This window comes from Phocoena phocoena, chromosome 1, assembly GCF_963924675.1.
Source record: "Phocoena phocoena chromosome 1, mPhoPho1.1, whole genome shotgun sequence".
NCBI lineage: Eukaryota > Metazoa > Chordata > Mammalia > Artiodactyla > Phocoenidae > Phocoena > Phocoena phocoena.
This window is the reverse complement of record NC_089219.1, coordinates 82,510,036-82,516,918: the sequence shown is the minus strand read 5'-3', so window position 1 is coordinate 82,516,918 and position 6,883 is coordinate 82,510,036.

Sequence of the window (6,883 nt, the reverse complement as noted above, 5' to 3'; positions counted from 1 at the left end):
AAGCAGCTGCTCCTTTAACCCCGTCCTGTCTGAGCGAGAACAGACGCCCTCCGGCGACCTACACACAGAGGCAGGGCCAAATCCAAAGCTGAGCCCTGGGAACTGTGAGAACAAAGAAGAGAAAGGGAAATCTCTCCCAGCAGCCTCAGAAGAAGCAGATTAAAGCTCCATGATCAACTTGATGTACCCTGCCTCTGTGGAATACATGAATAGACAACGAATCATCCCAAATTAAGGAGGTGGACTTTGAGAGCAAGATTTATTATTTTTTCCCCTTTTCCTCTTTCTGTGAGCGTGTATGTGTATGCTTCTGTGTGAGATTTTGTCTGTATAGCTTTGCTTCCACCATTTGTCCTAGGGTTCTATCCGTCCGTTTTTTGTTTTAATTTTTTTCTTAATAATTATTCTTTAATAACTTTATTATATTTTATCTTACTTTATTTTATTTTACTTTATTTTCTTTCTTTCTTCCTTCCTCCCCTCCTTCCTCCCTCCCTCCCTTCTTTCCTTCCTTCCTTCCTTTCTTTCTTTCTACTTCTACTAATTCTTCCTACTTTTTCTCCCTTTTATTCTGAGCCATGTGGATGAAAGGCTCTTGGTGCTGCAGCCAGGAGTCAGTGCTGTGCCTCTGAGGTGGGAAAGCCAACTTCAGGACACGGGTCCACAAGAGACCTCCCAGCTCCACATAATATCAAACGGCGAAAATCTCCCAGAGATCTCCATCTCAACACCAGCACCCAGCTTCACTCAACGACCAGCAAGCTACAGTGCTGGACACCCTATGCCAAACAACTATCAAGACAGGAACATAACCCCACCCATTAGCAGAGAGGCTGCCTAAAATCATAATAAGTCCACAGACACCCCAAAACACACCACCAGACGTGGACCTGCCCACCAGAAAGACAAGATCCAGCCTCATCCACCAGAACACAGGCACTAGTCCCCTCCACCAGGAAGCCTACACAACCGAATGAACTAACCGTAGCCACTGGGGACAGACACCAAAAACAACAGGAACTACGAACCTGCAGCCTGCAAAAAGGAGACCCCAAACACAGTAAGATAAGCAAAATGAGAAGACAGAAAAACACACAGCAGATGAAGGAGCAAGATAAAAACCCACCAGACCTAACAAATGAAGAGGAAATAGGCAGTCTACCTGAAAAAGAATTCAGAATAATGATAGTAAAGATGATCCAAAATCTTGGAAACAGAATAGACAAAATGCAAGAAACATTTAACAAGGACCTAGAAGAACTAAAGAGGAAACAAGCAACGATGAACAACACAATAAATGAAATTAAAAATACTCTAGATGGGGACTTCCCTGGTGGCGCAGTGGTTGAGAATCCACCTGCCAATGCAGGGGACACGGGTTCAAGCCCTGGTCCAGGAAGATCCCACATGCCGCAGAGCAGCTAAGCCTGTGCGCCACAACTACTGAAGCCTGTGCTCTAGAGCCCGAGCTCTGCAACAAGAGAAGCCACCACAATGAGAAGCCCACGCACCGCAACAGAGAGTAAGCCCTGCTTTCCGCAACTAGAGAAAGCCCGTGTGCAGCAACAAAGACCCAATGCAGCCAAAAATAAATTAAAAAAAAAAAAAAAACTCTAGATGGGATCAATACCAGAATAACTGAGGCAGAAGAACGGATAAGTGACCTGGAAGATAAAATAATGGAAATAACTACTGCACAGCAGAATAAAGAAAAAAGAATGAAAAGAACTGAGGACAGTCTCAGAGACCTCTGGGACAACATTAAATGCACCAACATTCGAATTATAGGGGTCCCAGAAGAAGAGAAAAAGAAAGGGACTGACAAAATATTTGAAGAGATTATAGTTGAAAACTTCCCTAATATGGGAAAGGAAATAGTTATTCAAGTCCAGGAAACACAGAGAGTCCCATACAGGATAAATCCAAGGAGAAATACGCCAAGACATATATTAATCAAACCGTCAAAAATTAAATACAAAGAAAACATATTAAAAGCAGCAAAGGGAAAAACAACAAATAACACACAAGGGAATCCCCATAAGGTTAACAGCTGATCTTTCAGCAGAAACTCTGCAAGCCAGAAGGGACTGGCAGGACATATTTAAAGTGATGAAGGAGAAAAACCTGCAACCAAGATTACTCTACCCAGCAAGGATCTCATTCAGATTTGATGGAGAAATTAAAACCTTTACAGACAAGCAAAAGCTGAGAGAGTTCAGCACCACCAAACCAGCTTTACAACAAATGCTAAAGGAACTTCTCTAGGCAAGAAACACAAGAGAAGGAAAAGACCTACAATAACGAACCCAAAACAATTAAGAAAATGGGAGTAGGAACATACATATTGATAATTACCTTAAATGTAAATGGACTAAATGCTCCCACCAAAAGACACAGACTGGCTGAATGGATACAAAAACAAGACCCATATATACGCTGTCTACAAGAGACCCACTTCAGACCTAGGGACACGTACAGACTGAAAGAGAGGGAATGGAAAAAGATATTCCATGCAAATGGAAATCAAAAGAAAGCTGGAGTTGCAATTCTCATATCAGGCAAAATAGAATTTAAAATAGAGACTATTAGAAGAGACAAAGGACACTACATAATGATCAAGGGATCGATCCAAGAAGAAGATATAACAATTGTAAATATTTATGCACCCAACATAGGAGCACCTCAGTACATAAGGCAAATACTAACAGCCATAAAAGGGGAAATTGACAGTAACACATTCATAGTAGAGGACTTTAACACCCCACTTTCACCAATGGACAGATCATCCAAAATGAAAATAAATAAGGAAACACAAGCTTTAAATGATACATTAAACAAGATGGACTTAATTGATATTTATAGGACATTCCATCCATAAACAACAGAATACATATTTTTCTCAAGTGCTCATGGAACATTTTCCAGCATAGATCATATCTTAGGTCACAAATCAAGCCTTGGTAAATTTAATAAAATTGAAATTGTATCAAGTATCTTTTCCGACCACAACGCTATGAGACTAGATATCAATTACAGGAAAAGATCTGTAAAAAATACAAACACATGGAGGCTAAACAATACACTACTTAATAACGAAGTGATCACTGAAGAAATCAAAGAGGAAATAAAAAAATACCTAGAAACAAATGACAATGGAGACACGACGACCCACAACCTATGGGATGCAGCAAAAGCAGTTCTAAGAGGGAAGTTTATAGCAATACAATCCTACTTTAAGGAAATATCTCAAATAAACAACCTAACCTTGCACATAAAGCAATTAGAGAAAGAAAAACAAAAAAATCCCCAAAGTTAGCAGAAGGAAAGAAATCATAAAAATGAGATCAGAAATAAATGAAAAAGAAATGAAGGAAATGAGAGCAAAGATCAATAAAACTAAAAGCTGGTTCTTTGAGAACATAAACAAAATTGATAAACCATTAGCCAGACTCAACAAGAAAAAAGGGGAGAAGACTCAAATCAATAGAATTAGAAATGAAAAAGGAGAAGTAACAACTGACACTGTAGAAATACAAAAGATCATGAGAGATTACTACAAGCAACTCTATGCCAATAAAATGGACAACCTGGAAGAAATAGACAAATTCTTAGAAATGCACAACCTGCCAAGACTGAATCAGGAAGAAATAGAAAATATGAACAGACCAATCACAAGCACTGAAATTGAAACTGTGATTAAAAATCTTTCAACAAACAAAAGCCCAGGATCAGATGGCTTCACAGGCGAATTCTATCAAACATTTAGAGAAGAGCTAACACCTATCCTTCTGAAACTCTTCCAAAATATAGCAGAGGGAGGAACACTCCCAAACTCATTCTACGAGGCCACCATCACCTTGATACCAAAACCAGACAAGGATGTCACAAAGAAAGAAAACTACAGGCCAATATCACTGATGAACATAGATCAAAAATCCTCAACAAAATACTAGCAAACAGAATCCAACAGCACATTAAAAGGATCATACCCCATGATCGAGTGGGGTTTATTCCAGGAATGCAAGGATTCTTCAATATATGCAAATCATCAACATTATACACCATATTAACAAATTGAAGGAGAAAAACCATATGATCATCTTAATAGATGCAGAGAAAGATTTCGACAAAATTCAACACCCATTTATGATAAAAACCCTGCAGAAAGTAGGCATAGAGAGAACTTTCCTCAACATAATAAAGGCCATATATGACAAACCCACAGCCAATATCATCCTCAATGGTGAAAAACTGAAAGCATTTCCACTAAGATCAGGAACAAGACAAGGTTGCCCACTCTCACCACTCTTATTCAACATAGTTTTGGAAGTTTTAGCCACAGCAATCAGAGAAGAAAAGGAAATAAAAGGAATCCAAATCAGAAAAGAAGTAAAGCTGTCACTGTTTGCAGATGACATGATACTATACATACAGAATCCTAAAGATGCTACCAGAAAACTACTAGAGCTAATCAATGAATTTGGTAAAGTTGCAGGACACAAAATTAATGCACAGAAATCTCTGGCATTTCTATACACTAATGATGAAAAATCTGAAAGTGCAATCAAGAAAACACTCCCATTTACCACTGCAACAAAAAGAATAAAATATCTAGGAATAAACCTACCTAAGGAGACAAAAGACCTGTATGCAGAAAATTATAAGACACTGATGAAAGAAATTAAAGATGATACAAATAGATGGAGAGATATACCATGTTCTTGGATTGGAAGAATCAACATTGTGAAAATGACTCTACTACCCAAAGCAATTTACAGATTCAATGCAATCCCTATCAAACTACCACTGGCATTTTTCACAGAACTAGAACAAAAAACTTCACAATTTGTATGGAAACACAAAAGACCCTGAATAGCCAAAGTAATCTTGAGAATGAAAAATGAAGCTGGAGGAATTAGGCTCCCTAACTTCAGACTATACTACAAAGCTACAGTAATGAAGACAGTATGGTACTGGCACAAAAACATAAAGATAGATCAATGGAACAGGATAGAAAGCCAAGAGATAAACCCACGCACATATGGTCACCTTATCTTTGATAAAGGAGGCAGGAATGTACAGTGGAGAAAGGACAGCCTCTTCAATAAGTAGTGCTGGGAAAACTGGATAGGTACATGTAAAAGTATGAGATTAGATAACTCCCTAACACCATACACAAAAATAAGCTCAAAATGGATTACAGACCTAAATGTAAGGCCAGAAACTATCAAACTCTTAGAGGAAAACATAGGCAGAACACTCTATGACATAAATCACAGCAAGATCCTTTTTGACCCACCTCCTAGAGAAATGGAAATAAAAACAAAAATAAACAAATGGGACCTAATGAAACTTCAAAGCTTTTGCACAGCAAAGAAAACCATAAACAAGACCAAAAGACAACCCTCAGAATGAGAGAAAATATTTTCAAATGAAGCAACTGACAAAGGCTTAATCTCCAAAATTTATAAGCAGCTCATGCAGCTCAATAACAAAAAACCAAACAACCCAATCCAAAAATGGGCAGAAGACCTAAATAGACATTTCTCCAAAGAAGATATGCAGACTGCCAACAAACACATGAAAGAATGCTCAACATCATTAATCATTAGAGAAATGCAAATCAAAACTACAATAAGATATCATCTCACACCAGTCAGAATGGCCATCATCAAAAAATCTGGAGACAATAAATGCTGGAGAGGGTGTGGAGAAAAGGGAACCCTCTTGCACTGTTGGTGGGAATGTAAGGTGATACAGCCACTGTGGAGAACAGTATGGAGGTTCCTTAAAAAACTACAAATAGAACTCCCATATGACCCAGCAATCCCACTACTGGGCATATACCCTGAGAAAACCATAATTCAAAAAGAGTCATGTACCAAAGTGTTCATTGCAGCTCTATTTACAATAGCCCGGAGATGGAAACAACCTAAGTGTCCATCATCAGATGAGTGGATAAAGATGTGGCACATATATACAATGGAATATTACTCAGCCATAAAAAGAAACGAAATTGAGCTATTTGTAATGAGGTGGATAGACCTAGAGTCTGTCATACGAGTGAAGTAAGTCAGAAAGAGAAAGACAAATACCGTATGCTAACACATATATATGGAATTTAAGAAAAAGAAAATGTCATGAAGAACCTAGGGCTAAGACAGGAATAAAGACACAGACCTACTAGAGAATGGACTTGAGGATATGGGGACGGGGAAGGGTAAGCTCTGACAAAGCGAGAGAGAGGGATGGACATATATACACTACCAAACGTAAGGTAGATAGCTAGTGGGAAGCAGCCGCATAGCACAGGGCGATCAGCTCGGTGCTTTGTGACCGCCTGGAGGGGTGGGATAGGGAGGGTGGGAAGGAGACGCAAGAGGGAAGAGATATGGGAACATATGTATATGTATAACTGATTCACTTTGTTATAAAGCAGAAACTAACACACCATTGTAAAGCAATTATACTCTAATAAAGATGTAAAAATAAAATAATAACAAGAACAAATACTTTTGCTTTATTTTCCTCTTGCTTTCATACTAAATAACAGACCTGCTGTAGCAAGTATAACTCATTTGGTATAATTTAAGAATTTCAAGAAATTCATTAACATTCTCAGGCCACTAGACCATTATAGTAATTCATTATTATAGTACACATTAAAATGGTGTCTTCTTACAAACACTTTAGAAAACTGACAGTACATAGTAAACACCAATACATGCACACCCCATGACCCAACAACTCCACTCCCAAGTATATATTCAGCAGAAATGCATATATACACTCACCAAAAGACATGTATAAGAATGTTCTCCACAGCATTATTCGTAATTGCCCAGAAGCAGAAACCACTCAAATGCCCATCAATGGTAGAATG